Raw genomic sequence first — 10,469 nt, 5'->3', positions numbered from 1 at the left:
CCCTCAACAGAGGAATGGATACAGAAAATGTGGTACATTTACACAATGGAGTACTACTCAGCTATTAAAAGAATTAATTTATGAAATTCCTAGGCAAATGGATAGACCTGGAGGGCATCATCCTGAGTGAGGTAACCCAATCACAAAAGAACTCACACAATATGTACTCACTGGTAATTGGAACTGATAACTTAGTATACCCAAGATATAAGATACAATTTGCTAAACACATGAAACTCAAGAAGAAGGAAGACCAAAGTGTGGACACTTTTCCCCTTTTCAAAATTGGGAACAGAAGACCCATGGAAGAAGTTCCAGAGACACAGTTTGGAGCTGAGACAAAAGGATGAACCATCTAGAGACTGCCATATCCGGGGATCCATCCCATAATCCACCTCCAAATGCTGACACCATTGCATACACTAGCAAGATTTTCCTGAAGGGACCCAGATTTAGCTGTCTTTTGTGAGACTATGCTGGGGCCTAGCAAACTCAGAAGTGGATGCTCACAGTCAGCTATTGGATGGATCACAGGGCCCTCAATGGAGGAGCTAGAGAAAGTAACCAAGGAGCTAAAGGGATCTGCAACCCTATAGGTGGAACAACAATATGAACTACCCAGTACCCCCCAGAGCTTCTGTCTCTAGCTGCATATATATCTGAAGATAGTCTAGTCAGCCATTAGTGGAAAGAGAACCCCATTGGTCATGCAAACTTTATCTGCCTCAGTACAGGGGAACGCCAGGGCTAAGAAGTGGGAGTGGGTGGGTGGGGGAGTGGGTGGGGGACTTTTGGGATAGCATTGGAAATGTAAATGAAATAAATACCTAATAAACAAAACGAAAGAATACAAAACAAAAAAAATATCGACTTCCAACCCAAAGTTATCAAAAAAGACAAGGGGGACACTTCATACTCATCAAAGGTAAAATCTATGAAGATGAACTCTCAATTATGAATATCTATGTTCCATATGCAAGGGCAGCCACATTAATTAAAGAAACTTTAGTAAAGCTCAAATCACACATTGCACGTCACACAATAATAGTGGAGACTTTTAACACCCCACTCTTACCAATGGACAGATTCTGAAGACAGAAACTAAACCAAGATACATGGACACTAACAGAAGTTATGAAACAAATGGATTTAACCGATATCTATAGAACATTTTATTCTAAAACAGAATGATATACCTTCTCAGCACCTCATTGTACCTTTTCCAAAACTGACCATATAATTGGTCACAAAACAGGCCTCAACAAATACAAAAATATTGAAATTATCCCATGCATCCTATCTGATCACCACGGACTAAGGCTGATTTTCAATAAAAACATAAATAATAGAAAGCCAACATTCACCTGGAAACTGAACAGCACTCTATTCAATGATTCCTTGGTCAAGGATGAAATAAATAAAGAAATTAAAGACTTTTTAGAGTTTAATGAAAACGAAGCCACAACATACCCAAACATATGGGACACAATGAAGGCAGTCCTAAGAGGAAAACTCATAGCCCTGAGTGCTTCCAAAAAGAAACTAGAGAGAGCATACACTAGCAGCTCGACTGCACACCTAGAAGCTCTAGAATTAACGGAAGCAAATTCACCCAAGAGGAGTAGATTTCAGGAAATAATCAAATGTGGGGCTGAAATCAACCAAGTGGAAACAAAAAGAACTATCCAAAGAATCAACCAAACCAGGAGCTGGTTCTTTGAGAAAATCAACAAGATAGATAAATCCTTAGCCTGACTAACTAGAGGGCACAGGAACAGTATCCTAATTAACAAAATAAAAAATGAAAAAGGAGACATAACAACAGAACCTGAAGAAATCCAAAACATCATCAGATCTTACTAAAAAAGGCTATACTCAACAAAACTAGAAAACATGGATGAAATGTACAACTTCCTAGACAGATACCAGGTACCAAAATTAAATCAGGATTAGATTAACGATCTAAACAGTCCCCTTTCCCCTAAGGAAATAGAAGCAGTCCTCAATAGTGTCCCAACCATAAAAAGCCCAGGACCAGATGGGTTTAGTGGAGAGTTTTATTAGACCTCCAAAGAAGACCTAATTCCAATTATTCTCAAACCTTTCCACGAAGTAGAAACAGAAGGTACTCTACCCAATTCATTTTATGAAGCCACAATTACTCTGATACCTAAACCACACAAAGATTCGACAAAGAAAGAGAACATCAGACCAAATTTCCTTATTAATATCGAAGCAAAAATACTCAATAAAATCCTTGCTAACCGAATCCAAGAATACATCAAAACAAGCTTCCATCATGACCAGGTAGGCTTCATCCCAGGGATGCTGGGATGGTTTAAAATATGGAAATTCATCAACGAAATCCACTATATAAACAAACTCAAAGACAAAAACCACATAGTCATCTCGTTAGATGCTGAGAAAGCATTTGACAAAATTCAACACCCATTCATGATAAAAGTCTTAGAAAGATCAGGAATTTAGGCCCATACCTAAACATAATAAAAGCAATATATAGCAAACCAGTAGCTAACATCAAACTAAATGGAGAGAAACTCAAAGCAATCCCATTAAAATCAGGAACTAGACAAGGCTGCCCACTTTCTCCCTACCCATTCGATAGAGTACTTAAAGTTCTAGCCATAGCAATTCGACAACAAATCTAGACAATGAGATCAAGGGGATACAAACTGGAAAGGAAGAAGTCAAAATATCAATATTTGCATATGATATAAGAGTATAAGTGACCCTAAAATTTCCACCAGAGAACTCCTAAACCTGATAAATAGCTTACGTGCAGTAGCTGGATATAAAATTAACTCAAACAAATCAATGGCCTTTCTCTACACAAAGGATAAACCATCTGAGAAAGAAATTAGGGAAACAACACCCTTCACAATAGTCATAAATAATATAAAATAACCTGGTGTGACTGTAACAAAGGAAGTGAAAGATTTGTATGATAAGAACTTCAAGTCTCTGAAGAAAGAAATTGAAGATTTCAGACGATGGAAAGATCTCCCATGCTCATGGATTGGCAGGAGTAATATAGTAAAAATGGCTATCTTGCCAAAAGCAATCTATAGATTCTATGCAATCTCCATAAAAATTCCAACTCAATTCTTCACTTTGTTAGAAAGGGCAATTTGCAAATTCATCTGGAATAATAAAAAACCTAGCATAGCAAAAACTGTTCTCAAGGATAAGAGAACCTCTGGTGGAATCACAATGCTTGACCTAAAGCTGTACTACAGAGCAATTGTGATAAAAACTGCATGGTACTGGTACAGTGATATACAGGTAGATCAGTGGAATAGAGTTGAAGACCCAGAAATGAATCCACACACCTATGGTCACCTGCTCTTTGAGAAGGGAGTTAAAACCATCCAGTGGAAAAAAGACAGCATTTTCAACAAATGGTGCTGGCACAACTGGCAGTTATCTTGTAGAAGAATGCCAATTGATCCATTGTTATCTCCTTGTACAAAGCTCAAGTCTAAGTGGATCAAAGACCTCCACATAAAACCAGAAACACTGAAATTAATAGAGGAGAAAGTGGGGAAAAACCTCAAAGATATGGGCACAGGGGAAAATTCCTAAACAGAAGAGAAATGGCTTGTGCTGTATGATCAAGAATTTACAAATGGGACCTCATAAAATTTCAATACTTCTGTAAGGCAAAAGACACTGTCAATAAGACAAAAACGCCACCAACAGATTGGGAAAGGATTTTTACCAATCCTAAATCTGATAGGGGAATAATATCTAATATATACAAAGAGCTCAAGAAGCTGGTCTCCAGAAAATCAAATAACCCCATTAAAAATGGGGTACAGAGCTAAACAAAGAATTCTCAACTGAGATATATTGAATGGCTGAGAAGCACCTTAAAAAATGTTCAACATTCTTAATCATCAGGGAAATGCAAATCAAAACCACCTTGAGATTCCACCTCACACCAGTCAGAATGGCTAAAATAAAAAATTCATGTGACAGCAGATGCTGCCGAAGAAGTGGAGAAAGAGGAACACTCTTCCATTGTTGGTGGGATTGCAAGCTTGTACAACCACTCTGGAAGTCAGTCTGCTGTTTCCTCAGAAAATTGTACATAATAGTACTGTAAGATCCAGCAATACCTCTCCTGGGCATATACCCAGAAAATGTTTAAACTGGTAATATGAACACATGATCCACTATGTTCATAGCAGCCTTATTTATAATAGGCAGAAACTCGAAAGAAGCCAGATGTCCCTCAACAGAGGAATGGATACAGAAAATGTAGTACATTTACAAATTGGAGTTCTAGTTAGCATTAAAAAGAATGAATTTATAAAATTCTTGAACAAATGGATGTATCTGCAGGATATCATCCTGAGTGAGGTAACCCAGTCACAAAAGAACACACATGATATGCACTCAGTGATAAGTGAATATTAGCCCAGAAACTTAGAATACCCAAGATACAATTTGCAAAACACAAGAAAATCAAGAAGATGGAAGACCAACGGGTGATACTTCATTTCTCCTTAGAATAGGGAACAGAATACCCATGAAAGGAGTTACAGAGACAAAGTTTGGAGCTAAGATGAAAAGGTGGACTATGCAGAGACTACCCCACCAAGGGTTTCATCCCATAATCAGCCACCAAACCCACACGCTATTGCATATGTCAGCAAGATTTTGCTGAAGGGATCCTGGTATAGCTGACTCGTATGAGGCTATGCCAGTGCCTGGCAAATACAGAAGTGGATGCTCTATAAGAGTCATCTATAAGATGGAACACAGGGTCCCCAATAGAGAAGCTAGAGAAAGCACCCAAGAAGCTGAAGGGATCTGCAACCCTATAGGTAGAACAACAATATGAACTAATCAGTACCCCCAGAGCTTGTGTCTCTAGCTGCACATGTAGCAGAAAATGGCCTACTTGGCCATCACTGGGAAGAGAGGCCCCTTGGTATTGCAAACTTTATTTGCCCCAGTACAGGGGAATGCCAGGGCCTAGAAGTGGGAGTGGGTGGGTAGGGGAGCAGGGCAGGGGGAGGGTATAGGGAACTTTCGGGATAGCATTTGAAATGTATATAAAGAAAATATCTAATAAAAAAGAGCCAGTTTCTCACTTGAAAATTCATGACACTGTCTATATGCTAAGATTTTTTGTTTTCTTTCTTCTAATGCCTTTCTAAAAATTATTTATTTTATCTTTTGAGATATTAATATAATTACATCAATTCCCTTTCCTCCAAACCCTCCAACATACCTTATTGTTCTGTTTCAGATCCATGGCATCTTTTTCATTACTTCTCTCTCTGTCTGTCTCTGTCTGTCTCTGTCTGTCTCTCTCTGTCTCTGTCTCTTTGTCTCNCTGTCTCCCTGTCTCTCTGTCTCTCTGTCTCTCTGTCTCTCTGTCTCTCTGTCTCTCTGTCTCTGTCTCTCTGTCTCTGTCTCTGTCTCTCTGTCTCTGTCTCTGTCTCTCTCTCTCTCTCTCTCTCACACACACACACACACAAACACACACATCCATCTTAACATGTCTATCTTTTTCCTTGTTTAGTTCATGTCTAGGCAGTCATGATGCCTTCTATTTTCTTGATAAAGTCCTATTTTTTGTTCACAACTGTGTATTGTCCAGACTGAAAACACAATACATACTTGTAACATGCTGTGTCTGAGAGAAACACAGTAGGCCTCTGGAACATAGGATGCTAATGCAGGTAGAATGTTAGAATTGATGTGTGTACAAGGGAATATGCACACAATGTAGTGCACTCATTGGAGCAGTAATGGACAAGGGCAGAAACAGCTAAGAGCGACAACCAAGCATCTGAACACTAGGGAGAGACATCAGGGTGCTGGGTACCTGTGAGAACAGCTCCTCTGTTGGATTATACTACACTGAAAGCCTGGCTCTGCCAGATCTGAGATTTCAGGATCCAAAAGTCATCACCCTATCCAGAGGAAGGAGACACTTTTTGTAAAATGAGCTGTTGGCATGATTTTCCTTCACGTTATATGAAGGTGTGTCTCTGAATTGCTAAATCCTGGCAGGATTTTGGTATTGTCATTTCTGTAACCCATCACCAGTTTTTTATATGTCAATGCTTGTTCTTCAACTGCCCAAAAGATGATTCTATGAGATTATCATATTTAAATATGCAAGGTGCCCTGGTGAAATCAAACAGATCTCAATGACAAATGGATTAGCTCTTGTCCTGCTGCTGATTGGTTCAGACTGGGCCATGGCTTTTTATATAATAAAGAGCTGACAGCTGGAGCTGGTGCAGGAAGTGTGGGGATGGGACTTCCAGGTAGGCAGAGATGCTGGCAGAGACACTGAGAGAGACACAGGAGAAGCAGGCCGAAACAAACACAGGCTTGAAGGAGGTGGAATGGACGGAACTGGCATCAGGCAGTGAGAGGAACAGGGAGAGAAAGATGCAATGGTACATAAATCAGGGTAAGTTTGTACCTAGCTGAGAGAGTGTGCTAGCAAAAGGCTAACAGCTTTAAGCTATATAGATACTTCCATATTTTAATTAAACTTCAGTCTGGCAATATTGAGTTGTGTTCCTGCCTGCACGTCTAGTTGAGATAGGAAGAACAACAGACCTGAATCCAGTGGTCCTTTATGGACCCTGATGCCCAAACTCCTAAATTTTAAATCCCCTCAGAGTGACTAGTTGACCTTTCTGTAACCCTGTGCTGAGTGAAGAAGTTAAGATCTGTGAGTTGCCCCAAAGTCACACACCAGAAAACAGCAGAACCTCGGTGTGATTTTTACTCTTTTTGATTCCAAATGGCATACTGTAATGTGGAGTACTGTAGTCAGAGAAATAACCTTTCAGAGCCCATGTTTGGACCAAGAACATTTCCTCCTGTTACCTATTGTGCACTGACAGGGTCCTTTTCTTACTGGTGGTCTAACAGACTGTGCTCTGTACCTTCAGTTTGTCTTTCAGAGATAGCTCAGTCCAGGTGATCCAGGGACCTGCCCCCTGTCTTTTACACAATAGTCCCATCTTTATTGTGTCTGCTCTGTTAGCCAAATGCAATAGTTTTCAATTCCTTAGCTATGAAGATTTTCTGCTAACCCTTACCTAGACTTCATGTCTGGATATTGATACTCTTTCTTGTATATGCAATGTCTCTTTAGCAACCTCTATTCCATTTCTTCATTAAAGTCCTCTTTGTTCCCAAAGACTCTTAAGCTTCTCCAGAACTGGATAGCTAGCCTGAAATTAAATTTCACTGTCTGTTTTTTAACACATAATAATTTGCCACAGTGATTTAGATGTAAAAATGGTTGATAAACCCAGCTTCATCACCACATGAAAGGCCAAGCCTTTTTCTACCAGGGTGATTCTTCAGTGTCTGAGCTAATGTCAGGAACTAAGTGAGGTACAGTATTAGATATGACTCCTGAGCCAGGAAGGCATGAACAGTGGACATCCATAGCTCAGAATGGATGAGCTGTGCCTCAGAAACTGGGGCACATGGAAGTGAATGAAACAAAAATCCAGTCACCCTGACTTTATGTGGAAAATATTGACCAAAGAACCAATAAATTAAAACTCCTTTTCTGTCTTCACTTGTGCTCTATGGACCAAGAACATACTTGTCTTATTGCAGGCCCTATACAGAATCTATCCCACAGGAAGAAACTTCTCTGGCAAAGCATATAATCTCCACCATCCAGATTACTGTCCTTTCTGAATGTGTGCCTTAGGATGGGAGTATGGCACTCACAGTCACCCTAAAGGATGAACCCAGGAATTTGTCCACATGAAGGATAAGATTTCTTTCATTGCCTGTCTTCCTGCCCATAGGGATGGCTCTGCCTCATGCTGTGATACTTGTTCTCAAAGCCTTCGGAAGCTTCTCAATCAGCTCTCTCTGCAGCCTGTCTTTTGGACCCCCCTCCCTAAAAATGCTTGTAGACTTCACTGACTTCCTTGGAATCCTGCCTTTTGGCTGGAAAGATTTTGAGATGTCTATTGTCTTTCTTTCCAAGCACTGCAGCTGCCAGGACTTGGTTGCACTATCACTGTCCAGTGATCTTATCTGCCCTCCTCTCCTTGCTCTTTGGAGCTGGAAAGCAAACCTTATTTACATTAAGAATTTTGTCCCACCCCAATTTTGAGCTCACCACATTGCCTGTGTCTGTCTCAGCCAACATCACAATGACCTGGTGCCTCTTCTTTCATCCTCTATGTTGATTGATATAACCTGAAGACTTCCCTGAGACTCTGAGGATGTTTCTCTTTCAAGTGGAGTCTAATAAGATCACAGGCATGTTCCTTCTTTGGTAGCTATGGAAGTCCTATACATGTCATGTAGCAGGACTGCAGAGTGAACTGGTTGTCAACATCAGATCCCCAGTAATACGCGAGTGTTCCAGGCTTGGGCTACCAGAGGACTTACCTATCTATTTCCCAGAAGAGTCAATGTGAGATTGTATCTCTTATGGGATCTTGGAGCCTAGCAATTGTCTTAGGTCCCACATATTCCCTAAGGAGCAATTTATTGAAAAAGAGAAGTATGTGGTCCACTAGCATTGGATTTCTTCCAAGAAAATTCATTAACTGTCTGTTTCTTGTAGAGAAAGCTACACTACTCAACCAAATAAAATCTCCTTTGGCCTCTGACATTATACAAAACTCCCTTTAATGTAAATATTGAACTTCTCTTAAAATGTTTCATTGTGTAGGTTTCCTAAGATTATATATATATATAGTGTAGTTGTATAAATGCATATATATGTGTGTATATATAGTGTATTTGTTTAAATGCACATATATGTGTATATATATATATATATATGTATATATATGTATATATATTCATTAACATCCCCTTTTTGTTGTGGATATTACCTCAGTCTTTGAATATTGTCACTCCAGTAATACTTTAGTGCTTTTAGAGATAAGAGAGTAAGGATCCAAGATTGATGGGAACAGACCAAGAGACAAGCTATATTGTAGAGTTCTTATTGGCTGAGTCTTGGGTGGTAGAACAACAAAAAAGTGATACTGATTGATCATAAGTAAGTGAATAAATTAAAAATAAGTATATCACACTGGTATATGTAGATGAATGAGTCGATGGATGGATGGATGAATGAATGAGTGTAGGGGAAGCTAAGGGAAGAAATAGAAAGACAAAGCAAGAAAGAATGCTCATTCTTAGGATACAATTTAACTAGTAAAATTTAAAGTTGAAAAATCAATACTGGTTTAATACCATAGCAATTTTTGAAGCAAATTATATTGATTATAGAAAAGTAAAATCTATTGATACTCTTCTCTGTATATGTTACCCTTCCAAAGGATCAAAACTACATGCCTACACTTGAAGAAATCACGTGTCTTCCAATATGTTGTGTTACAAAAGAATAAAATTAGCTCATGTGGATTCCTGGTCAAAGCCCCAAACATAGTGATAACACAGTGACCAAAATCAATAAAACATATTGTAGAATGACGTGTAAAAGATGTTGGTCTAGGAGGTTCAGCCCTTGCTCCCCAATAACAACAATGACCTAACAACCCACTGGTAGAAATTCCACTTACACATGTTCCTTCTTTTGTCCAGTGAAGACAGACTGTGACACTATTTGTGTGTAGAGTATGGACTTTCCCCCCAATTGGGGCATGTTTTTGTGCCTTGTATATTCAGATGCTGATAACTGTTTCCAGAGATCTGGTTACAGGCTGGACATTGGCTTTGTAAAGTGTCTCCTGTCCCAATGTTGTGTAAAAATTGTTTTACTTCACCTCTGATTGGTTAATAAAGAGCCGATCAGCCAATATCTGCATAGGACAGGATAAGGTAGGACTTCTGATCCCAGTAAGAGGGTCTCTGTCAGGGATCAGAGAAAGAGGCAATTTGCCATGAGGATTTGCCATGAACAGGTGGTTCTGAGAAAGTCACCATGGGAGGACACTGATGGAGCAGGGCAAGACAAGATGTCAGGTAAAGTACACCAGTTCAGCATTGTTAGGTTAAAATAGCTCAGTATCTGGCCAGTTACAGTGGAAGAAAATTTTTAACAAAAATACCAGGTTTTCTGTTATTATTTAAGAGTCAGTGTGGACATAGAAAATCTCTATACATTAATAGAGCTGGTATCTCCCATTTCAGTGGGCCAGCGGAAAAGAATGGTAATGGTGTCAACGTGAATCACTATAGTTTGTGAGCACTTAACTGAAGACATTTCTTCAAAGCAGACTACTTCTCTCCAACAGTGAGTATGATGCTCAAAACAGCAAAGAAGCTGCAGAGTGACTGAAGCAAGTCTAAGACTAGGAACTTCTCAGTTCTATACTCTACAGCCTAGGCATCACCAAATTACTTCATGTATCATTACCACTCCCTTTCTGAAGGCATGTTGCACAATCATTCCTGTTTCTAAAAAGTATTCAATGACAGAAAAAAGAGCCAAGATAAATCTTCCTAGAGACAATCTCAGG

Source organism: Mus caroli, chromosome 11 (genome assembly GCF_900094665.2).
Source record: "Mus caroli chromosome 11, CAROLI_EIJ_v1.1, whole genome shotgun sequence".
Taxonomy (NCBI): domain Eukaryota; kingdom Metazoa; phylum Chordata; class Mammalia; order Rodentia; family Muridae; genus Mus; species Mus caroli.
The sequence above is the reverse complement of the archived record's forward strand: the minus strand, read 5'-3'. Positions refer to the sequence as shown.